We start from the raw sequence: 25816 nt of genomic DNA, 5'->3' as shown, positions 1-25816 counted from the left end.
CAGTAAGTGGAGAAAGCCAGAATACGTACCCAAGCGATCTAGTGTCAGAGCCTGAATATTTAACTACCAGACCATGCTGCTACAATATGCTGCAATATACAATATGGATACAATATCCATACAGTGTGGACTTAAGAGGAAACATGGGCCTTTATTTTATTCTTCCCTATTCTATTTTCTAATGACATGGATATAACTCTACATTCATTAAAATCATAGCAAAACCCAAACCCTCTGTTGATGCCAATTGCTACTCTGAGTAACCAAAGTTTGATAGCAGTTCATGGGTACAAAGGCATGCACATAGTAGTACACTAGTTTCGTCTCTGCCTTTACTTGCCTCCCTGCCAGGGAGAATTCACTGTCAACAAAGAAAACATACACACACACACACACACACACACACACCTCTTTCTTTCTCTTACTCTTTCCCATTAAATTATTGCGTTGCCCCAAACAGATGGGAATGCTATTGCATGGATCCTATTTTTCTCTTTTTTTCTCATGGTAACCACCATACAGTCCCCAGTACCCATCATCCTGCATCTAAGTGACACCACGTGCCCACTGACATCAGCAAAGTGGAGGCCTTCTCAATGGCTTCTCTCCAGTGGCTTTAAGTTGGTCTGGCTGGCATCCCTCACATTAGGATCAGATTGGGGGAAACTGTCTAGGTTTAGAACCTGCTATTGCTTTTGTCTTGTCTTTACTTTTAACCCCTCCGAGCTGCCTTTCAGAGCATCAGTTGATCTGTAGCAGCACTGCAGCACTACAGCTTCCTAACAGAATTCCTAGGGGAATTTTTCCAAATTTCAGCTGGCTAGCTTAATGTCTTTGGAAAAGCCACTTAACCTCTGGTCTTTTTTTAAAAATCTGTAAAATAGGATAACAGTAGCAACCATAATAGTAACAATACTCATCTTACTGGGCAACAGGGAGGAAGAGGAAAGTGCACTTAGTCATTGAACTGATGTCATTATTACTATTACCATTACAGAAATAAGTAAGGTCAAGTGCTCCTGCACGAAATAGAAAGTGGCTGCTTAATTTTCCCCACCAAGATGGGAAGGAGTAACTAAACGAATGCATGTGATGTACATGAAGGAAACAAATGAACTCAATTATACCAAGGCCAAGAATTGTAAAACAGAACAAAACAAGACAAAATACACACACACACGCACACCCACACACACACACATATGCTATCATGTTTCTTGCACTGATTGTTAGAATTAAAAGGGATGGTAAGTCAGTGCTGTCTTGTAAAACTTAAGCAAAATAGCACATAATTGAAAATTGATGAAATTATACAGAAGGAAGAGTATAGCAGACATTAAAAATACAACCACAGTAAGGAGAGGTCCTAAAAACTATGGCAATATTAGTTATTTAAACATGGGGACCACAATAATTGAACAACATGTTATAGTCTGCTGCCAACAGCATTCATTTGATATTCTCCAAAGTAAGACAGCCTATGCCAAGGCAAGCTTCTTGACACTTTCTGCACAGTGCTTGGAGCCCAAAGGGCTTGCTGAGAATTTGGAAGACTTATAACTCTCTTTGAGTGTCAGACTGTCCTGCTAAGAGGACTCAGAAATTTGGAGCTCATTATTCTCGTTCCATTCCCTTTACTTGTTTGTTTGTTTTGAGTTCTTTTTTCATGATTCAGGTAATTTGGAAATATTTTAGTAATGTCAAATTGAGAGTGAAAGTCATCTCACTGAAGTATGTGATAAAGTTCTTTTAACATACTGGATACAAACTGTTTGCCAATAAGAGTTTCTATCTGGTAATGAACTAAAAAACTTCATTCAAGTGGGAGGACGGGGAAAATTGTCATTTAAAACCAACTAAAGTAACAGTTCACATTCAAATAATAGTCTTCACTTGCTCATTGTAACTTCATCTTAACCCTTTGGAATTTAGCACTGTGAACAAGCGCTGTGTTAACTTATCACTTGAAAGCCAAAGTCTTTTTTCCAGTAACCATCCTCTGTACTCTGTTGTCTGTCTTTTATACCTAATATAGCCCCTTGCTTCTGTAATATTACATATTTTTCTTTTCCTCTCTGGTTTGTTCCTCTTTATTTCTTTCACTGATTCCTCCACAACCTTCTGCCCATAAACGTGGGCATTCCTTCACATTCTCTCCCCAGTCCTCTTTTCTTTCTGTTCTGTGTTCTTTTCTTTGCTGATATTATTTCCTTCTTTGAAATCATTGGTCACATATACAGATGTTCTTGATAAAAACTCCTGAGCCCCCCTGCCTGCTCAACTGTTTTGAAGTCCTTTCAGAAACAAACAAAAAATCTCCATATCAAAAATTAAACCATTTACGGTTGACTATAAATTGTCAGGAGTCAGGCAACCAAGTCTTTATGATTTCTCATTGCTATCAAAAAAGTCTGCTAAAAAGTGCCCCGGGTTAGACTAATGCAGCCCCCAAGAATCAAGTCTGATTGCCCCAACTTCTCATGCTCTTTTCCCTTTCATCACTTACTGGACATGAAATAAACCTGTGTAGATTCCTATCAAGACAGGTGCTTTTGTTTCTTTAACTCTATTTATTTGAATGCTTTGGATGTAAAGGGCCTCCAGTTTTTTTTCTCTATGATGGACTTGTTACATCAACTAGTGTCTGATGAGAATATGCAAGTATCTATTACTTATGCTCATGAAATGTTACATATTATAATATGCAATACATATTTTAAGCAGTACATAATGTTTGTTTTTATAGCTTGAACTACGCACTAAAGAGTAATTTTTTGCTACTTGCTATTTTATAAATAATTACTAATTTCTAGTGTAAAATGCTTCCTTAACATTTATTTTCCACCTGATAGACTCTTAAAAGTGCTTGCCTCTTTAATAACTGAATAAGAGGATTCTTCAAATATGCCTAATCATTATTAATCAAGATGGAGAGCTTTATAGAAAGAAACAAGAGAACCTTTTATCATCTACAAGTTTCAAGAACTTGTACAAGAGACTAAAGTGGGCATAGTTATAGCCGGGAGATACATTAGAAATCACCTAGTTTAACTCGCTCATTTTACATACGAGGCAACCAATTTAGGAGATGGTCATGATCTGCCCAATGTACCACAAATAATGCCTGTGACAAAGGAACTTCTGCGGGAACTTGGATCTTCTGACTTCTAACACAAGCCTTTCGAATAATAACAAAGCTCTGTAGAAGAATTAAATTCAGTTGATTACAAAACTGATGGGAGATAAATTATAGGTAGAGCTCTTTATTCAGCTCTAAATTTGTGTATGTCAAAATGTATTAGCAAAGAATACAATGTCATGATTCCAACGGTGTCAGTAGGATTCAAGCAAAATTAATGAAAGGATGTGGCTTTGACTATATTATCCTTGCTTGCTTTTTCATTCATAATACCTCAATAAGCCTGGCTAAAGAGAGTCTGTACCAAAGAAATATATTTTACATTGGATCAAGTACACATACGTATACACATACACACACACACACCCCCTTGAAAAAAAAAGTTTCAACAATAAATACTTTTAAGATGCAGTGAGTCTTTAAGTTCTTTCCTTCTATTCTCCTCTGCACTATTCTCTTGTTCTGTTCTCTTTGCTCTCTCTCTTTTAAATACTGGTCATTACTTATAGAAATGACTGATCAAAACCTGTGGTTTGAAAAACCACTGACTCATTTGCTACTGCCCTCACCCTGAGGGAACTCAGGGCATTATGCTCAGAGATTGGTAGTACTTGAGGAATCAGCCCCAGTGCGGGGAGACAGAAAGCAGACGCAGGCGGGTTTTCACGGAGAGAAGCATCCACCATCTCAGACCTCTCCCACTTTCCCTTCTGCAACTGCATGTCAGCCTCTGGCCTAGATGTGGTGGAACTCTTCACCTTGGGATGTGCCTAACCTCTGCCTCTCTCTCTACTTCCAGGAGTAACTGACTTATAACAATGCTGGGTTTGGTCCTTGGATGTTTCCTGTTAATTAATGTCCATGTTAATCTGTTATCCCACATTAGTATTGTTCTTTCTGGGTGGATGCCATGTGTATCATCATACTTTATTTCTAAGAATATGCAGTTGAGGATGGCTACAGTTTCTACACAGGACAGCAGATGAGCTTGACAGAGCCTGGGATAAAGATTCAGAAGACCTGGTTAGCCTATTTTTTAATATGCTGGACATTGAAGAAATCATCTAACACCTTTAAGCCTTAGTTTTCTTATCAGTAAAGTGGGAGCTGTGACAATGGTGTCTTTTCCTATCTCTTTGCAAAAAATAAAGTATTGTTTATTTACATTACATCATTAGAGGTTGTGTTATGAAAAACAAAATTAAGACCTTTCCACTCTGAATTTATGAAAGACAAATCTGAATTAGACAGAATCAACCCAAGAATGAGTTATTCGAGTTGGATTTTATGATTCTGGAATCATAAATTCAGTTTCTGTTTTGACAGATTGCCTTTATTTTTTTAGGGAAGAAAGACTGAAAGCGGAAGGTGTTTTTTGGTTTTGTTTCCTTTCTTTGCCTATTTGTCTTGATTTTCTTGTATTTCATCAAAAATTTCAGTACCAGTAGTAATTCTTCCACATTTCTTATTAGAACTTAGTTCTTAGTTCTATTATTATAAGGATTATTATTTTTATTCTTGCAGGCTACAAACAGCCTGCTATTAGAATATTCTGCCTATGACATTCAAGAAGAGCTCTATGTGTTTTTATTCTATCATGTATGAGATGTGTTACTATTTATATATTTTTAAAACATCTTGGAAAGGCATTATAAGGGCCTCAATAATAGAAGTAAGTGTATTTTTAAAGCTCTAAAACTAAACTTGAGTGTCATATTTTGGGCACATTATAGGTTACAGGGTTCACAGTGGATAAAGTTCAGAGAAATAGCCAATTATAAAGTCAAGCTGTATGGGTGTGAGATCACGTGAACTGTGACAGACAAAATATATTTTGCCACAAACTCTTCAAACAGGAAAGTGGGTATTTTTCAAAGCTGGTGAAAACATATTTTTGTTTTCCTAAGTAGGCATTTCCTAATGAACAGTGTAGTAGTTCTGATCTTTCACGTTCCATGTGCAGGAATCTCACCCAAACATTTGTCCAGGCTAGAAACAGTCTAGGCTTCCTGCTTGCCATCCCTGCTCCTAGGCAATTATGCTCTAATTGATAGGATTCTACTTCTTTTTTAATATTGATCTCTTTTGTTGTTTTATTGTCATCCCAACTGCCATTGCGTTCAGACCATTGTCATTTCCCAGTGTAACATTACAATTTTGTGGTATTTTTGTGCTTCTCCAAACCATCCTCCACACTACTTCTAAAGTGAGCTTTCTAAAATAAAAATCTGATAAAGGTCCTCTAGAAATGTTCACTTCTAGAGCATGAAGTCTAAACTTCTCAACTTGGCACACAATGTCATCAATTGTCTTGTTTCTCTTACTTTGTCCCTGGGGCCACACAGCTGATGAATGGCAGAGCTGGGATTTAAAGCCAAGCAGTCTTCCTTGAGTCTGTCTACTTAATCATGCTATGTTGCATCCTCATATAAATTGGAGGCTAGAGAATCCAGCTAGAGACTTTTTATTGGTATGTTTTAGAATTCAGATGTGATTAAGTTCTTCTGGTAAGCCAGTCAACTTGTTAATTGCTTACTTACTTCTTAGATGTATTAGATGCTATGATCACAGTGAAACATTTATTAGACACATATGTTATGCTGGGCCCTTGGTATAAGTAGCCGTAAAAACAAGTGTAGTGTATTTGACGAATCCAGTTGGAATTTTCAGGTTGAAAGAGGATCCCAGATATTGTCCAATTCAGGCCTCTATTTTCAATACAGTATGAGAGCTGAACAATTTGATGAGTTTTCCTTTTTTTAAAGATTTTTAAGGATGAATACTTGTATCTCCTAGTTATCTAGTTATCTTAACTTTAATTATGTTAAGAATGGGGACATTCTGCTCTCTGCTGTAAATGAAGCATGGATAAAACAAAGCTGGCTATCAATCTCCAGGTAAAAGCACTTCCTCATTAACAGAAAATGTAATCAAGCTATTTCAGTCATTTTTCATGGAGTATACTCTGGTTCCCTTGATGAACAGTCAGGATGCCCTGGAAGAGTAAGACTGTATTCATCAGCGGTCAAGAAAAGGTCTGACATGCTAGACATTATGTTGGTAATGTAAAGAGGTGGTGCCTGCCTTTTCTTTTCCAAATATTTTGGAAGGAATTAAATTTTGATTTTTTTTCCTTTGTTAATGCCTCACTGCTCCCTGAGGAAGTCTGATCCTAGTTTCATTTACAAAGCATTAAGGAAACATAAGTGGAAAGAGGCAGGTTTACAAGGAATAAGAAGCATGGTAAGAAATAACAAGCTTGCACTAGTAGGAGGGTAGGAGTCTGGTGACTTCAGAACAGATGGTAGAGGGGTTGTGTTAGGTAAAGTGGACAAGATCTTCCTACAGGTAAGGCGGAGGAACAGAATAGAATGTGTGCTGAAATATATCAAAGCAAGAATGTGATAAATGTGCAAGTTTAAAATGATGTCATAGATTTTTTTTAACAAGCATGCTCAAACATTATTTTTCCAAATTAGTCACTGCAGAAAGCTCGTTCCTCTGATATTGTCATTTAGACCTTTCTTTTGAAACTTAACTTCAGAAGTAGTTTACATGTTTATTTATTTTAGGCCATAATTTTATGACCATAAACAAGATTATATACATTGACCAACACACCACATTGAAAATCCTTGGCTCTGAGTGGCTTTGTGTTGTTTCCATAAACAAAATATCCCACAGAAGGTGAGGATGTTAGTCAAAGAAATGTAGTGTACTTTCTGAAAACAATTCCAAAAAGTTCCGAAAAGCATTCTGAGTCACGGAGTCAGTATTGTGGTTATAATTATAAACGTTTCAATGTTGATTGCTTTAAGGTGGTATACTCTCAGTTTGGTTGATAGTCTTAAAAAAACCCTGTAATATCATCTTGTGACCGGGTCCTCTCTATTAGAAGAACCTGGTCGAAATTGATGTAGCATGGTTACCATTCCCAGGAAACCATCATTTTCAGGAAGCAGTTAATGAGTGCAAACCAGCAGTACGTTCCCCACCCAAAACCCACTCTTTTCCTGAAAGAAGAGGCAGGAACACATCGTACACAGTGCAATGCCATAGAGTCCAGTCTGGTGACACACGTTACTTCATGTGCCACTTAGTAAAAATGCATGCACTGAGGCCAAAAAAAAAGATGTCTGTCATAAGTTATTTTTTAATGCAAACATATCCTATTAAAGTTTCAGAGAAAAGGCTAAACGGCTTAACTCAGTAAAAATGTTTTGGCAATTGTTCAAAATTAATACAATGCTTCCAAAATGCTCTTTGGAAATCCTTGTAAATTTCCTTACTTGCCTATTTGCCCTACTGCTATCTTCCCAACACTCTTCAGAAGGAAATGGCTTTTTAACAAGAAAAATCTTCTTGAAATTACATTTCCAGTGGGGTCCTGGCCACACCAGCTGCAACACATTGTGACTAAATTTTAGTCTCTTTTGGTTCTCATTGTTAAAAACACAAGTGACCAACAGTCAGGTCTTGTGCCATAGCCACCCCAGTGATTGATTACAAATTGGATCGGAGTGTGTGTGTTGTTAGAAAATACAAGCTTTTGACACAAAATAACAACTATATTTGATGGCCTGTCACTTAAAAAATTAAGACCAAAAAATATAATTCTGATTCTCAGTAGACATCAATAAAAAAAAAACATAGCCCAACCTCACCAGTAATTTTTTTTTAAAAAGTCTACTTCTGGGAGAGTCAGAGACTAGCTGGAGAAAATGCTCTGGTGGTGGGACCAAGATGTTCTTAATCTTCAAGGGCTATTTAAAATATCTTAGGGAATCAAGGCAGAGGGCCAGAGCACTGGACAAATTATTGATTTCAAATCCCTGCTACCAGATTTAAGAATTGCACATTCAATGAAGAGCCAATAGCAATCACCATAATAAGATTTAATATAAGGATTTGAAGGAGTGACAATCTGCAGCTAAGATGCATGGAAAGGAAAGGAAGAACATAACTGAGAGCTACTTGTGACTTAATCACAAAACCAAACAGGATAAACAGGCCAACCTCCAAATTGTAGTCATTGCCTACCCATGGATAATGCAATCTGATATTATGTGTTGTGACTATACACCTCCAGCACATTCCTACCAATATCCTACAGCCAGCATGAGTGTGGTTGGTACTGTGATTGGATATCTAGGCAATACATGGGCCCTTGCTTCTAGAAGATAGTGCAACTAACATTTGTTGAAAACCTACTTTATGCCAAGAAATTTACATTAATTTCACTATATTAATAACATTAAATTAATTTTCTCAACACCCTATAGCATCTGTCATGTGCAGAGCACTCAGTAAATATTTGAGGGAGGCAGTTAGGCAGGAAGGAAGATGCTAGAAAAGTGACTATATACATTATGAGCAAGCTCAATATTTGGTATCTGTGGTCCCATGATAGATCAGCTTCAATAACTGTAGTTATTTGACTACAGTTTTAATACGGAAGAGTTTTACCTTGATGAGCGAAGTGGGGAGAACACTTAAGTTTCTTTTTTTTTTTGTAAAAGTGAATGAGATTGTTTTACCATACTGGCTTTTTTTTTTTTTTTTTTTTTTTTTTGGAGTTTAACAACTTTATAGAACTGTGCGTATAAACTCTGGAAACACTATTGAAGTCCTTGTTTTCTTATCTCTGAAGAAGAAACCAAAATTGGCACAAGCTTCAAGGGGAGTAGAGTATATATATCGATTAAAAGAAAAATAAACGTTTTAAATATCTAATAATTACTAATGGGACTTAAAGGTAACAATAGATTGCTAAATAAGGACCTAAAGATAAGTTGTGGGAAATTCAGCCCCGCAAATTGCAAAGAAGTGAGTCTTACTTTATACTATTCTAGATGTCAGTTTTAGTGGGGGGGGGGGGGGAAGACAATTAATACTAATTGTTCAATAGACTCTGGGTTGTCCACCATGTTTTCTCTGACCAGATTTTCATTAAAGATCAGGAAGTCAAGGTATGGGCCACATGTCTCATTATGGCTTAAAGGGAATAGGGAAGAGAGATATTCCCTTGTTGGTCTGATTGTTGCAAACCCAGTGACAAGAACATAGAGCATTTTTGGAATTTGCACATGCTTAACACCTGGAATATTCTGAGAGTTATAGTCATTCTTCATCAGTCACCAGAATGAAAAGCCAAATGCCGATCTGAAGGAGGACTTCTGAGGCAGCTCTTCTGGAGCTAGCAATATACCATATTTGTCATCTCTCAGACATAAGCCTTTAATCCCCTCTTCCTAAAATTGTTTATTTTAAAATGTGAGAAAGGCTAAGGATGTCACAGCCGAGTGGTGAGCTTTCTCTTTAAAGAATCCCATCCTTCAAACCCATCTTCGGCAAAGAAGCTGGCATTTCATGTGCTGAGCAGACGGCGTCCTGCAGCTCTGGCCAGCCCGCATGCGTAGCTGGGCCGATCTGGCACGCAGGTGTCCTGATTTGGACCTTCCTGAGATTCTGACACCACACTTTCCTCCATTGGGAAGTATGACTTGGCTATGCTGTTTTCCAGTGACAACAGATATACTGGCCTAACAATGACAGCTCCGACTAAGGTGGTAACATAACCCTCTAACTCATATTTAGCTGGGACCCAGGGTACAGGGTTTGTTCTAGGAGTCTAGGCCAACTTTTTGGTTTTGATTTCCTTTTTTATATTGTGTTGTGTCATCCATATCTCCTCCTTTCACCTCTTAGGATTTGGGGTACATCTCAGAAGGGTGGGAAAGTTCTTTAGAGAAGGAAACTACTGCTGTAATAAAGCTAAAAATTGTACATTATAAGGTAGTTTTCTAATAATTAATAAATATTGAGCAACCACATTCCAATGTTAAGTAGTCTTCAAGGGTTTAAAGATAAGCAAAACTAGACAAATGCATTAAACTTTTCATAGCATTTTACAAAAACTACTGTGAAAGTAAGAGGAGATTTTTAAAATGCAGGCAACAAGGAAGAAATTTAGTTGCTGTTCCTTCTGCGTAATCTTTTGCATAATCATTTCAGTCACACCAAAAATATTTCTTAGTTCTGGGCAGAACCCAGATTTTTGTTTTTAATTTTGTTTATTTATTTTTGGCTGCGTTGGGTCTTCATTGCTGCACGCAGGCTTTCTCTAGTTGTGGCGAGCGGGGGCTATTCTTTGTTGCGGTGCATGTATTCTCATTGTGGTGGCTTCTCTTGTTGCAGAGCACAGGCTCTAGGCACACAGGCTTCAGTAGTTGTGGCACGCAGGCTCAGTGGTTGTGGCGCACGGGCTTAGTTGCTCCGTGGCATGTGGGATCTTCCCGGACCAGGGCTCGAACCTGTGTCCCCTGCATTGGCAGGTGGATTCTCAACCACTGCGCCACCAGGGAAGTCCAGAACCCAGATGTTCTGCATTTTTTTTTTATAAAGAAAGCAATATTTAAGAACTTTCCCATTCCTTTCCATCTTAGTAACAGCTGCCTCTAACACCTGCTTATAATGAATATGTCTAAGTAGGAAAAACATAAGGGGAAATAATGAGGGAAGTAGGTGGTATCATAATTTAGAGCTATAGATTGTGTTCTTGCCCTGACTCTGATTCTCTCTCACAAAAAATAATTTTGAAACTGATATCTTATTTATTAAAAGCTACTCATTTTCACTCTAGTAGGTTCTACAAACTTGGTTGGGTCTGCATTTAGATAAGCAGATATGATTACTCGGCTCAGCTCAAGAAGGAAAAATTTATTACCCAGAAGTGATTTTATCCCACTGTCTTAAGATAATTCAATTATCGCCATGGATCTAAAAGGAATAATATAATATGGAAGAGATATTCTGATTTTCAAAAAAGTGGAGGTTTATTCTATAGAATGATGAATGTGGACTACATTACAAAGCAGATTATAAAATTAGGTACTTAGGGAAATAGATTTACCCAAGGAAAAAACACAGCTTTACTTAGAATAAATCACGACAAACTAATTTTATTATTTCTTGAGCACGGGAACTGGTCTAATACCAGTATGATATTTAGTCCTTGCCATTTATAGCCATTTTCTTTGTGAGTTAATGATCTTTTGGCTTTAAATACCACTATATGCCAATGACTCCCATATTTACATCTCTCAGCAATACCTCTCTCTTGAACTTCAGAATAATAAGAATAATGTGTTAACCTAACATTTCCACTAATAGATATTTCATACTGACCATATCAAAATCATCTTCTCCCTTTTCCAAACCTATTGCACCCATGGATTTCTTCATCTCATTTGATGGTAAGTCTCTTTTTCTAATTGCTCAACCAAAAAGGCTTGGATTCATGTGTAACTTCTCTCTTTCCCTTACACTCACATCCAGCCCCTCAGGAAAGCCCCTTAGCTCTGTCTTAAAAACATATCTATAGATCAAAACAGGCATTTCTACAAAAGTATGAGTGAACAGTAGCTCACAGAAAAATGACTTAGGAATTTAACTGAGGCAGGACAAGATACGTACAGGGCAGAACAGACCTTCCTAAGAAAATACCTTCACACAAACGTGAGAAACATATTCATTTTATAGTCTAGGAAGTGTTTCATCTGTATACATTTAGAGTATTAAAGAATTTGGTATCCTAAAAACCAATTCAATCATCAAGTCTGCCATTGCCAGAGCAGGAAAAATTAATCAAGAAGCATTTATTGACCATACCCTATAAAAACAAAAGCATTTTGAAAATCCTGTTATTTGTTAGACTGGATCCCTCAATCATTTTTTTAGTGACCAGACAACACCAAACCGATGTATTAGCTGTGCTTTCTTGATACTTTCCAAATGTTTTTTGGTTTTGGTTTTGGTTTTTTTTTTCCTTTTGGGGGGGGTCGTCTTTTAATTTTTCTTTATGTTATAGTACATACATAGCCAGCAGATAAGGAAAATGATTTCTTAGATTGGCCATTATGTTCTCTAATAGTCTTATATCGAGATGTGACTTAGTTTCCCAACCTCAAATTTTCAAATAACTTTGCTCTAACTTGACTCTTTGGAAGGGCAAGCTTTATTTATTGTTTAAAGGAAGGGGAAATGGGACTTCCCTGGTGGCGCAGTCGTTAAGAATCCGCCTGCCAATGCAGGGGACACGGGTTCAAGCCCTGGTCCGGGAAGATCCTACATGCTGCAGAGCAACTAACCTTGTGCACCACAACTACTGAGCCTGTGCTCTAGAGCCCGCAGGCCACAACTACTGAGCCCTCATGCTGCAATTACTGGAACCCATGTGCCTAGAGCCCGTGCTCCGCAACAAGAGAAGCCACTGCAATGAGAAGCCTGCGCACTGAAATGAATAGTAACCCCCGATCGCCACAACTAGAGAAAGCCCGCGTGCAGCAACGAAGACCCAATGCAACCAAAAAAATAAATTAAATAAAATAAAGTAAAATTAATTTAAAAAAGGAAGGGGAAATGATATCACACAAGAGGTATTATGATATTGTTATTATGCCATTTATCATGGTCTCAATTTTTATCATGAGAGATTTCTCTCTTTTGGTGTTTACTCATGTTACCGGTATGATTTATCTGTCATACTGGTACATAGACATTTGAGAAAAAATGTATTTTATTTTAGCTACTAAAAGTATTTTATTTTGCCAAAGTTTCAGGTTATTCTGTAATCCCATTTACAGAACTAAATATTTTGTCTCAAGAGAGATGAAAAATATAAAGCTATATTAATTGATGCTGTGGTATTGACCAATTAACCAATGAAACAGACTAGAGAGCCAAAAAAAGATTGAAACATTGATCATTAAGAGAAGAAGGAACTGTTTAAAACCTGATGTTGGAAAAATTGAGTATCCATAAGGAAAAAACTGATACTGTAACACTGCTATATACAAAGATCGATTCTAAATGAATTAGTGTTTTTATGCAAAAAGAAAAAAATTTGAAAAACACTTAGAAGAAAACATAATAAATATCTTTCAAATCTTGAGAAAGAAATGATTTTTTAAGTAAGGCACCAACCAGAAAATAGATGATAAATTTGACTACATTTAAAGTAATACTGGCCTACCCAATGATACCATAAAGAAAGTAGAAAACAGGTCACTAACTGGGAGATGTACACAGCACATGTAGCCAACCCAAATCTTGTATGACTAAGGATTAGTGTCCAGAATATTCAACAAATTCCTACGAATCAATAAGAAATTAAAACCGAGGTACACAATCCATAAAAATGGGAAAAAACCCATGAACAGGTGCTTGACAGAAGGGTAATAAAATGGCCAATAAAAATTTGAATAGAGCTTCAGTATTAATTAGTAATAAAGAGAATGCAAATTAAGATATTGACGTTCCATTTTACACATATTGGATGATGAAAAATTAAGAACTTGATACTACCAAGTGTGTAAGAGAATATGTGGAATTTTAATATATTTTTCATGGGAGTGTAATTGCTACAACCACTTGACAATATCTTGTAATTCTGAACATTCCTATATTCTCTGACCTAGCAATCCTACTCCTAAGGATATAACCCAGAGAAGTGTTTATTTAGGTGTACCGCAAGATATGTATAAAAAGGGCTATAGCAGCATGGCTTGTAGTATAAAAAGCCAGGAAACAACCTAGTTCATCAACAAAAGAACGTATATACAAATTATAGTAGAGTAATACTGTGGAGTACTATGGAGCAGTGAAAAATAAACTATAGCTAGAAGTGAGCTATAGTTTAGCTAGCTAGACTAGCTAGAACTATAGCTAGAAGTGAGCACAAATGAAGCTTTGAAATGTAAGTTATATTATTTATATATTATGTTCTTTAATATATGTTATTATTATTATATTTATAATATATAAATATTATGGAGGATACTGTTAATTTTAGAGGGAGTCAAGAGGGTTGGGATATAGGAGGTATACTAAATGGAGGCAAGTTATTGATATTGTTCTAGCTCTTGGGTTGGATGGTGGGTTCATAGTTGTGCTTGCCAACTTTAAAATATTTAAATATATTTTGCATGTATCAAATATATTTTAATATATTTAAAAAATAAAAATTAAAAGGTAATACAGAAGAGATCTCTGAGAATTCTTGTATAGCTTAGGGATCATCCATTCAGGTAAGATATCTGCAGATGAGTGTTAAGAGAGAGGTAAATATCTCTGAGCATATAGTTTGAGATTATCATTTTAAAAGTGATGTTTAGAGGTCGTATGTTGACACTATGATAAACAGTATTAGGGAAAGTTGAGTAAAAATAGGACTCAGACCTTAGAGAATGTAGTTAAAGCTTTTATGAGTTTCCTCCCTAACCAGTGATGAACCTCTTTCCCATTCTCACACATCCCCACCTTCCAGCATATTCCCTTGATCTATGAACCTGGATATCCCTCTGCTTACTCACCATCTCTGAAAATGTCATGATTTGGGGGTATTTTCTATCTAACCCTAATGTAGAAACATTTTTTTTTTCTTTTAGAAAAGCTTTCATGGCTTCAATAAGCAACCCCTTCTGCAAAACATGTTTCTATCTTGTTACTGTAACTTCCTAGGAGATTTGATAGAGATGAAATTACTTATTATAAATGAAGAGAATAATAATTTTAAGGTCTCAACACTGAAGCTGACATAAATATTGGATGAATTTAATCACATTTACGAAAAATTTTTGCTTAACTGTTCTACTGGGAATTTTATTAAATCTATTTGCTTCGTGGGTTTCTTGCTTGTAAAGTAGGTGATGATTCTTAAGCTGTACTAAAACAGGTTGAAATATCTTTAAAATCTGTGTTTAAACTTTCCCTTCAGCAATATTATTTATATGGGATATGAGATACTTCAGCCATTCAGCTTTGGATGCATTTTGCCTGTTGCATTTGGAGAGTGTGATTAAAATGATTTTTATTATGTGAATGGTAAGTTATATCTGGTTAGCAACTTCCTGTTCTAAAGAGAACAGGGGTGGGTGCTGTAACTCTTCTCTTTAAGAGCAAAAGAGAAAATTACTTTTTCTAATTTATTGACATGAAAAATCGCCTTATGCCAGTAGTTATTAAAATTTGGTCCATGAACTCTTGGGTATGTCCAGGACCCTTTCAAGAAGTCTAAAAATTCAAAACTCTTTTCATAATAACACTAAGATGTTATTTGCCTTTCTTTTACTATGTTATCAATGGTGCAAAAAACAATGGTGAGTAAAACTGCTGGTGCCTTAACATGAATCAGTGTAGTGGCACCAAACTGCTAGTAGCCATTGTATTCTTCACCAACATACTCATAATAAAATTATACATACATACATATGTATGCCACTTTCCCTTAAGAGAGTCCTTGATGAAGCAGTAAAAATTAATTAATTTGATTACATCTTGAGTACATATCTTTTAAGCATTCTGTAAAATGTAATAGTAAGTATGCATAAAGCACTTTTGTTGAATCTCATTATTCGACTGCAATACTTGAGTTGCAAGTTGAATTTGCTGCTTTTTTTTCAGGGACAGCCGTTTTTTGTTTTGTTTTTTTTTACCCGAAAGAATGACGGAAAAACAAGCTGTAGTTATTCAGACTTACCAAGTTATTTAGCAAGTGTTTTCTCAGAAAGAACAAAGTGAACCTGTTAGTTCAAGGAAAACAGTTCATGATATTTGTTGCCACGATAAGATATGAGCTTTCAAGGTCTATATAACTCTACAAACCAACATTTCCTAAGTGATCAATGGATGATGTTGCAGAATGATAGTGCAAAGTAGACCAAAGGATTTTAGTGTAATAGAGTATGAAAGTTTCATTAATATGGCTTTGGATTCTATACTGCAACTAACCTTTAAGAAACTACCATCTGTTGAGTTTTGGTGTAGTAATCAAAGAAGAATATTCACAATTATATGAAAAAGCTATTAAAATACTCCTCCTCTTTCAAACTACATACCTGTGTGAAGCCAGATTTTCTTTATCTAGTTCAACCAAAACAACATATCACAAGAGATTAAATGCAGAAGCAGATAAGAGAATCTAGCTGTCTTCTACTAAGTCAGACATTAAAGAGATTTTCAAAAATATAAAACAATTCCATGCTTCTCACTACATTTTTCTTCTGTTTTAGAAAATATAGTTATTTTTCATAAACATATAATGGGGTTATGCTATTATTTTGTAATGAACTAATAAATATATTTTAAAAAGTTTTAACTTCTAATATGGTCATTATGGATAGATATCACAAGCATAAAGAAAAGCTTTTGGGGGGCCCTCAATAGTTTTTAAAATTCTAATAGGGTCCTTAGACTCAAAAGTTTGAGGACAATTCTCTTTTGCAAATTCTTGGTCTTTCTCTTCCAGTGGTTAGGAGCAAAGTAAACAGAAAACTTTCAGGAGTTTTAGAACTTAACAGAACTAGAAAGGCAACTTGATCCACTCTCTTTAAGTTCTGAGACTTATCACCTCTTACTAAAATTGAACCCAACATTTATTCTCTTTAACCAATATTTTTTGAGAGCATTTTATATGACAAGTATTGTCCTAGAACTGGGAATATAGAGAAAAGACAAATGCCCCTGTCCTCTCTTAGAAATGTTATTTAAATTAGATATTGGATTTAGCTTAAATTGATAACAGTGAAAGATTGTGTGACAGTAATGATGTGTATTTTGTCAACCGAAAAATAAGACCATTGCTGTAATGCAACAAAAGCATTTATTTGGGGTCTTAAGAATTGCAATTCTGGAGACACAGAATCTGGTAGAAACCCAAATGTACTCTCAGGAGGGTTGAAAGCCAAAGGATTTTTAATGGAAAAAGCAGGAATCTGACATAAGTCATATTGCAAGAATTATGATTGGTGCTGGCTGACTGGAACCATTTTTGTCTATACTTGATTGGTTGCTAGGGTTGTTATTATTTGAGAGTCTGCTGTGTAAGTGTTCTTTCAGGATACTGTGGCCCAGTTCAAAGTTCATGTTCCATCCAGGTGGAGACATGCATAGGTCCGCTTCCCAATGGCCTCCCGGCTCCATTTTAGTGCTCTCTTGGCATTACAGGCTCCATTTTATTCATTCCTTCACAATTTAGTAGATATTTCAGTTTTAAAAATAGAAATAGAAGTATTATGTATTTTTATTGCCTAATGACTCTCATATTTAGGTGTCTTAATACAGGGTTAACCTATACTTGGAAAGGGAATCATTAGATAGTTTATAGTGTTTAGTTGATGAGGCTTTAACCAACTAAAAGCACACAAGTGAGTATAGATGTTGTATCGTTATTCGTTTCCCACCTTGTAGGAAGGTAGCCTACTTGCAGGTAAATCAAGTCATTTAAATGGAAGGAAAAAAAACCTACATGGTTTTTTCTTTTCTTTGCCTTTGTGTGTGTGTGTGTGTGTGTGTGTGTGTGTGTAAAAAACATCTCATTTAAAGCGATAAAGTGATGGTACACTTCACAGATGGCAAAATGCTTTGGGATCCTTAGAGGAAAATAAATCCTTTTGAAGTACAAACTTGAAGAATTGAGGAACAGTCACCTGGGGCCAAAATCTTATTCTCTGTAATTCGAGAAGAATTCCCACAGAATTACAGAGATTTAGAAACTGGTTAGCAAGTACTCATTTAAAGAAAAATCTCTGTTATCCAAGGAGCCTAAAATTGTTTTTTTGCATAACAAAATGTCTTAGTCCACTTTGATACTGATTCAAGAACATCCCTTCCAATGCTGTCAAAGTGAGGGCTTGCATATTAAAGTGACTTACTTGAAAAATGTTGCTGTCCCTTTGCCCTCCCCCAGCTGCAAGATCCCCTGTTGAACCATGATTTCATAAAATTATTCTGAAATAAAATTTCTTTTTTCCTTTGCTCTACCCCTTCCAGCTGCAAACTCCTACCCTGCTTTGTGTAATAATTAACACATATGTTGAAAATAAGAACTCATCTTCTCCCCTCTATCCTTCCAGCTGCAGATTTCTAGCCCTTCATGGTTTTTTCAGCTTTTTGTTTGTAGTAATATCTCATAAATACAGAAAAAGTTCAGATTCTCTGGTTCGTCTTTCCAAACCCACACTGTTGTCCTGACTCTCAGTGGTTCTGATTGTTGTCAGTGGAGATTAGCCCAGGCCCTTCCTCAGTTGCAACATTACTTTTTAATTCCACTATTTTTATTTTTGAATTCTCCAGTCCTGAAAACATTACTAAATGAGCATTAGCCAAGGAAGGGCATGTTATAACTTTCTAGTATTGAAACTAAGGAGAATTTTTTTTCTATGCTTGAAGATGATAGACATCCTACCTTTTGAACTGATCCTTTAGTAGGTAATCTAGAATTCCTTCATGTTAAAAATGTTATGTATATAAAAGCATTTCAGTTGTTGAGAAGATATATTTGGTTCTACTTTGATAATCCTTGATGCTCATGTTCGTTTTCATTTATCAGATTGCGAACAGAAAATTCTCTGTTATTTGGCATTTTATGAAAATACATTACAAATAATCAAATATTCCTGATCACAGAGTAATGAATGGATATATCTGTTATGCAATCCAGTTTTGATTGTATTTGTTCATCATCTTTCTAAACACTCTTGAAAATGTCTGTTTAGTAAAATATCAAGTCTAGGAAACCCTTCTATGTTATTACTACTAGTAACAATTTTATATGACTTATAATTTTCTTAGACTACTAAACCCTAAAACTTGGAAACAAGTATAAGTCTTACTTGACACTAAATAAATAACTTGAAGTGTAGAGAGTGTTCAGTTTGCACGTGTGTGTGTGTGTAAGATGTTGTGTGTATGAGACATTAAAGGAGCTTTTGGCCTCTCCCTTTGCTCCTCCACGTTCTGGCTGGAGTGAGCTTTCAAAATTGCAAATCTGATGGTGTCTCTCCCTTTTAAGGTAAAGTCTAACTGCTTTAACATGACTTACAAGTCCATGACTTACAAGAGTGCTTATCTTTGCCTAACACATGGTGCTTCTTCTTTTTCCCATTACACATTTTACTTGCGTAACTCTTGCTCATCCTGCAGACTTTCCTGAACTTCTCAAGACAAAATAAGATTCCTATGTGTTCCAATAGCACCCTGTATTTACTCTCATTATAATTGTTGCTACTGTAAATATTTTTGGTCAGTAGTACCCCTCAGTCCCCATTTCTACTCAAACTGAAAATCCTATTTTTCACCATTGTGTATCTAGTGTCTAGTACAGACACAGAGTAGACATGTAGTAAATATTACTTGAATGAATGAATAAGTGTTGAATTATAAATCTTTTAAAGTGTCTCTCAAACATGAAACGTGATACCATGTTGCTTTTTATGTAGTCTACTCAGTTTTTATTAGCGGTAATTAGAGAATACCTATTTTCTTTTATCCTGTTTTATCAGAGGCTGAGACATAAGCAGGGCGATTACTAGTAGAGAATATTGGAGTTGAATCAAACAAGGTGCAGCCAGGAAAGGAGTAAGGGTCAGGAGATGAGATGGGGGTCTAGTTGGGGAAGTTTCTCATTCTGAGAGTTGATATTACCCAAGGAATCAGCAAACCTGTATAATGACATGCAATCACCTCCCACTGTTTACCTGAGTCTTAGCAATATCAAGTATGTCATTATATGTCTATCCTTGCCATACAGCATGACTTCATCAACTAGTATACCAGCTCCTAAACTTAGCTACATACTAGAATCACCAGATGCCCCGTTGCACCTCAGAACAATTAAATCTCCTGGTGTAAAATCCAGGCATGGTTAGTTTTTAAAGCTCTTCAGGTGATTCCATTGTGCAGCCAACTTGAGATCCACTGTACTTGAAGATGACAACAGAACTATTGATTTAGAATTATATTAAACTCTATGAGCATGCTCAAGGAAGGGCATCTTTGGGTTAGAAAATCACCTCAAGTTGTGAGCCATAGCACCACCATACTTCAAATATTTGATTTCTTCTCAAAACATTTCTTATTTTGTAGTGGTATAATTTAAAATTCTATTTATTTAAAAATAGTAATGGAGTCACTCTCATTATTTTCAAGAGTGCTGAAATAAATGACTACTTTGGCAAGAAAAGATCATTAATACATATGAAAAAATAACCTGTTTTCTTACTTTTCTTAAGCCTCTGCTGAAAAAAAGAACTTAAATTTTTCATGACCATATAAAGAGAAAACAGAGCCTCCATTACTTTTGAGTCCATTGACACAGAGGGCATATTAAAGTTCCATGCAGGAGCTTAAATTTAAGCACAAACTTAAGAAAAAAAAAAGCACAGATCTTCTGTCTTTTTAAAATGAATTCAGGATCATTCTATCGTTCATTAACCTAAAAAAGCAAAGTTACTGTGATAGTTGCTCTTTCAAGATATATGCACCCATTTATTTTATCCATTAGCTCTGAAAATTTGAAGTTCTATTTTAAAGAACATCTTCTCTTTATAACATCTAAAACACTACCCTTTGGAAAAGTTTTCACTGTTTATCAATGTTTGATGTATTTGTCTTATTAACACTCCTTATTTCCCTTCACTTTCTCCTCCAAAATAGCTGCATTTTACTTATAACCAAGGAAGGTTAAAATTTTGTTTCAATTTTCTCTCAAAACACTATACTTCCCATTCAAAATTTGAGAACAATATTTTTGCCAAAAGGTTCTTATGTAACAGTTGTATGTTTCCTTAATTTTCACTTGATTTGCTTTGTATAGAAACAGGACACAAGCCAGAGATTGTCACCTGCCTTTTCACTTCTTTCACCGAAGTCAAATTGGGAGGTAGAGAGGGTAAGTGCAGGGGAGGGGATGAGCAGAGAGTAAACAAAAAAGGGGAAACCACCTGCCCTCAATTCAGCCATCAAATGAATCACACAGAATTTAACACTTGACAAATACTGTGCACTTAACATGATCTTGGAGTCACTAAAGATTTCAACCAGACTCTAGAAATTTGATTCAGACAAACAAACCTTCTTGGTTACCAAAAGATTGTTTGCCGAAGGTATTCTTTTTCCTACAACCAGGTGCTGCTAAGCATGGAAAGAGGAGCTGAGACCAGGGAGGACTCCCTCCCCGGGGTTTAGTTAGGTGTATAGAAAAGTGGACTGCTTTGAAACGTTGTTATGTTGGAATTCCTCCTTCTGAATCATGCTGTAATACCCTACCCACATTATCAAACTTATATATTCAGCCATGATGATCATTAATAACACACAAAAAGCTGCTTGTTTTTTTTTTAAGTCATTTTAATGTGAGCCCTCAAACCATTACCCTCCAGCCCTTTAATTTTTATTTCCGACATTTACCTTCCAGCTCATTAGCTACATTCTAGCTCTTTGATTACTTTCTTAGCTCTTTAGTTTTTATTTCCAACATTTTCTTAAATGGTGGAATTGTCTTTGAAGCCACGACTGAGTTTTACACAGAAGGGTGTTATTTATTTTAAATTCCCATTGGCATTACAATTCTAGTTTCTGTATAGTTATGCTGTTTTAAAACAGGAGACCATCGTCTTCTCTGAGGAGTTTCCCCAGTGATTCTGGTAAGCTGCCACATGTGGGAACTCACTGCTCTAGAAACAAAAGTATTTATTAAGTGAGATTGAAAAACTTCTTGTTAACTAGTGTAGCATAATCAGTGAAACTCTACTGATAATTGTAAGATCATAATATAATTTGTCTAACAGAGAGTGTCTGAGCCCATTAGAAACTAAAACCAAAATAAAATTAAAATCTCTGCATTTTACCCTCCCACTTAAAAAATACTTGAAAACAGCTTCTACCTCTTAATTGCAAGTTCAGAATAATAATGCAAATAGGCTACAAGAGGTGTAGAGGTGAACTAAGAGAATGGTGCACATCAGATACCATAGAGAAAACAAAGAATGCAATGATGTTAGAGCAGAATCAAAATATCTCCATATATTTTGGGGAGAACTGTGTTGAAGGCATCAAGGAGGAAGAAACAGGTCTTCTAGGTCTTTCTGCCATTGCACATTTTAAAATTTTCTAATTTTTGTTTTCTCTTGCTGCCGTAACAAATTACCACAAACTTAGTGGTTTAAATCAATCAAATTAATTATTTTATAGATCTATATGTCGGCAGGTCAGCACTGGTCTCATTGGGCTAAAATCAAGGTGTCAGCAGGCCTGAGTTCCTTTCTAGAGCTCTAGGGGAGAATCCATTTCCTGGACTTTTCCAGTTTCTAGAGGTTTCTCACATTCCTTGGCTCATTGGACCCCTTTCTTCCATCTTCAAAGCCAGAAACAGACGGTTGAATCCTTTCACATTGCATCACTCTGAAACCTTTTCCAGTTTTAAAGATCTATGTAACTGGATTGGGCCGGCCCAGATATTCCAGACTAATCTCCCCATCCCAGGGTCTTTAGTATCTGCAAAGTCTCTTGTGTCATGTGAGACAACATGCTCACAAGTCCCAGGGGTTATAGGATATGGACATCATTGGGGGGACATTATTCCTCCTATAATATGTGTGACCTTTAGGCAGTTGTTTTGTACACCCCATCTTCTATAAGTTTATTAAATTATAGTAGTATATAGTGAGTGAGGTCAATTTTAAAACTTTAGTAAAAGAATTTGTTGGCAACTGCAGATGACTTGTGGTTAATGGTAGAATAGATGTTAATAGATTCTTAATTGGGGCTTTGGTCTAAATCACCCTTGAAAATTTCTTAGGCAGACATCATTGTGAACCCTAGCATAGGTCTATCAATAAAAACCAGTACAATCCATTTTTTCTTCATTACTGGAAGGGATCACTAGAATTGTGATGTGTATGAGCATCAGATACAGTAGTTAATAGATGAAAAATGTATTTCTCTAAACCCTTGAATCACAGTGAAGTGAAATACCACGATATCACAATATAAGAAGCACTCTGAAACTGAGTAATTCAGTAGCATATTCATATACCCAATCCCTCACTCACTGTGTTATACAATTTGGAATGGTGGGCTTAATTAAAATTGTTCTCTCTCTTGCACTCTATTTTATAGATTCTTGCTCTCTTTCTCCCAGTCCACATAGTATTATGAATGTAAGTTACGCTGAACCATGTTGCTTCATCACTTCTAATTTTGACCATCCCTCATAAGAAAATAACTAAGTAAAACAAATAGGGAATATGAATTCCATCCCTGTGCATTTTTTTCCCCCATCTTGTAGTTCAGTTTGGAATGCAAGACTTACACACACAACTTCTTAGAGTGGGCGTCTCAAGTTATAATGTGCATACAAATTACCTGGGCATTTTATTAGAATGCAGTTTCTGCTTTAGCAAATCTGGGGTGGAGCCTAACATTTTGCATTTTAACAAGGTCCCAGGTGATGTGATGATGATGGACCTGGTCTGAGACAGCTTAGTTGTACCCTGCTGATGATTTGTTGTTGCCATGGTAACCCCACCAGCAGGAAAGGAAGCTGCTGGTTCAGGCATTTGGCGTATATGCTTGGCCGAGAAGCCAAGGGGGCCAAGCTACTCTCTGTGGAACTATGACTGAATGCCTCTAAGTCAGAATCCTGCCAAGGCCGAGCTTTAGGGCAGTGCCACCGAGGCTCGAGCCTCCTGTAGCCTTTGGCTCAATGACAATGAAGGCTGCTGGGCTGGGATCCCGAGGCCTCTCTAGTCAGCTCAGGGAACACTGGGAACATGAGCACATTTGTTAGGACTAGAATGATGGTAAACTATGCCTGGGCAGAATGAAGCCTGAGGAAGCTCTGGTGGAGATCCGTAACTGTCCTGTGCAGAACCCTCTTCTGACTTGCCTGCAGGAGAGAAGGACTAAGCCATCCAGGAGCTGGTTCCCTCTGAAGTTTCTGTCAGGGTAGCAGACACACACGGAGAGTGCCATGTGAAGAGGAAGGCAGCCATCTATGAGCCAAGGATGGCTAAAGATTGTCAACAACCACCAGAAAAGACAAGGAACAAATTCTCCCTCAGCAACCTCAGAAGGTGCTCTCCGAACAGCCCCTACTACCTGTTAAGTAACAAGGTTTTAGTGGACTTGAGCTATGGAAGAGCTCACTATCAGTCTGCCCCTAATCCTGTAGGAGGTGCCATGAATCAGGTACTATTAGTCATTTATGGAATGTGATAACTTATCTGACGCTATGCTAAGCATTTTATTCACGTATCTAGTTTAACCCTCACAATGGTGACAAGAGACGGGTATTATCCCCATTTTACAGAAAAGGAAGTGAAAGCTGAGGAAAGTCAAATGATTTGTTCAAGATTACATAGTTTGTAAGTGGCACAGTTGAAGTCAAACACATCTACGTTAATCTAGATCCTGGAATTTTAATCACTGTGCTATGGTAACTGTTTCAACAAGGAGTAGATCCAGAACCCCAGGTCCAGAAGTTAGACTATTAGAATGAGACTGATTTTTAATTTTTCATACCATTTTTAGGGCATGCCAAATTTGCTTTTGGCTCAACATTTATGTGATGACTAGTGGTTTTTCTCTTCCTTTTTCTCTCTTTCTTTTTTCTCTTCTTTTTCTTTTTGGCAGTAGAAGTCATTGAGCCAGCAAAGCAGAAGCATGTGAAGCCCTCCAGCAGATAAACATTTTCCATTCACATTTTGAAGAGAATTAAAAAAGCCAAATAAAAGAACCCAAATGGCAAACACTGTAAAGCCATTCCTTCATAAAAATAAATTTTTGGTGAAGAGGTCTTTCATTTGGAAATTAGATCCAGCTTCTGCTTATGGAAAAAGCAAGTAAAAGGCAGGGAGAAGACCAGTAGGTCTGCTAACTATATAGCCACACGGTGATACTCTGAGTTCCAGGATACAAAAATGTAGACTTAAAAGATCTGAACAATTTGTTTGCATATCTATGCACTGTGAAATCAGGCATTGTGAAGAAACAGTGTCTTGTAGCTAGTTCAGAATGATATAATTCAGGACAGATTTTTTTTTCTCCAACACATGGTTTTGAAATCAAAGATTTTTTTTTTTCTTTGAAGCAAGATGGAAAAGTCATTATGTACCAAGTGCAAAAAATTAAGTGCAGAGTAAGATTTTCATGGTAGGTAACATTTCACTTACTGCTTATCTTTGATTGGGTGAGTATATTTCTTGTCAGCAAAGACCAGAGGGTTTTCCAGGGCTGAGGTCTGCAGTAATCCACTGAAGGTAATGATGTAATGATAAGGCTTTCACATTCCAAAGGACAATGATTTTTCTCTGTTGTGAATTAAAATGTTTATTTTTTCCTAACTGTTCCAGAAAATTTCTTTAATGCATTGTTATATGCTTTTCCATATGGAAAACAAATAACTTTTCATTCTGTTAGGTAAGAAAAATAACAGTCCATTCTTTTGTAAACACACAAGACAACGCACCAAATGGTGTGAAAGGTGGCAAGCCATGATTCTCTGCCCTGTGTGGTCTTAAAACCTGCAGATAATCTAAGATAAGAAGGAAGAAAAAGAAAGAGAAGGTAAGGTACGGTTCCTACTGAGCAAGAGATACCTCCCAGGTTTGGGGCTAAGAGCTTTAACGATATTATTTAATCTTCACAGCAATCAGTACCAGTTAATTTAAACCCCAGTTCTGTTGCCTTAAAAAACCTATTTCCTTAATCTAGTCTTGAAAGCACGAATATCATCATATAAGAGTTAAGCTGCTTATTTAGAAAATTCTTAGAAAAGGAAAGCCTTTAGGATTACCAAGATCTCTATTAATTTCCTAGGGCGGCTTTAACAAAGTGAGT

The 25816-nt window shown here is 36.4% G+C and overlaps 1 protein-coding gene across 2 annotated transcripts in view; it reads left to right on the top strand.

The window, feature by feature from the left end:
• DKK2 (dickkopf WNT signaling pathway inhibitor 2) overlaps positions 1-25816 on the top strand; it is a 107472-nt gene that overhangs the window by 7234 nt on the left and 74422 nt on the right. The window lies entirely within an intron of this gene.

Source organism: Balaenoptera acutorostrata, chromosome 5 (genome assembly GCF_949987535.1).
Source record: "Balaenoptera acutorostrata chromosome 5, mBalAcu1.1, whole genome shotgun sequence".
Taxonomy (NCBI): Eukaryota; Metazoa; Chordata; class Mammalia; order Artiodactyla; family Balaenopteridae; genus Balaenoptera; species Balaenoptera acutorostrata.
The sequence above is the reverse complement of the archived record's forward strand: the minus strand, read 5'-3'. Positions and strand labels throughout refer to the sequence as shown.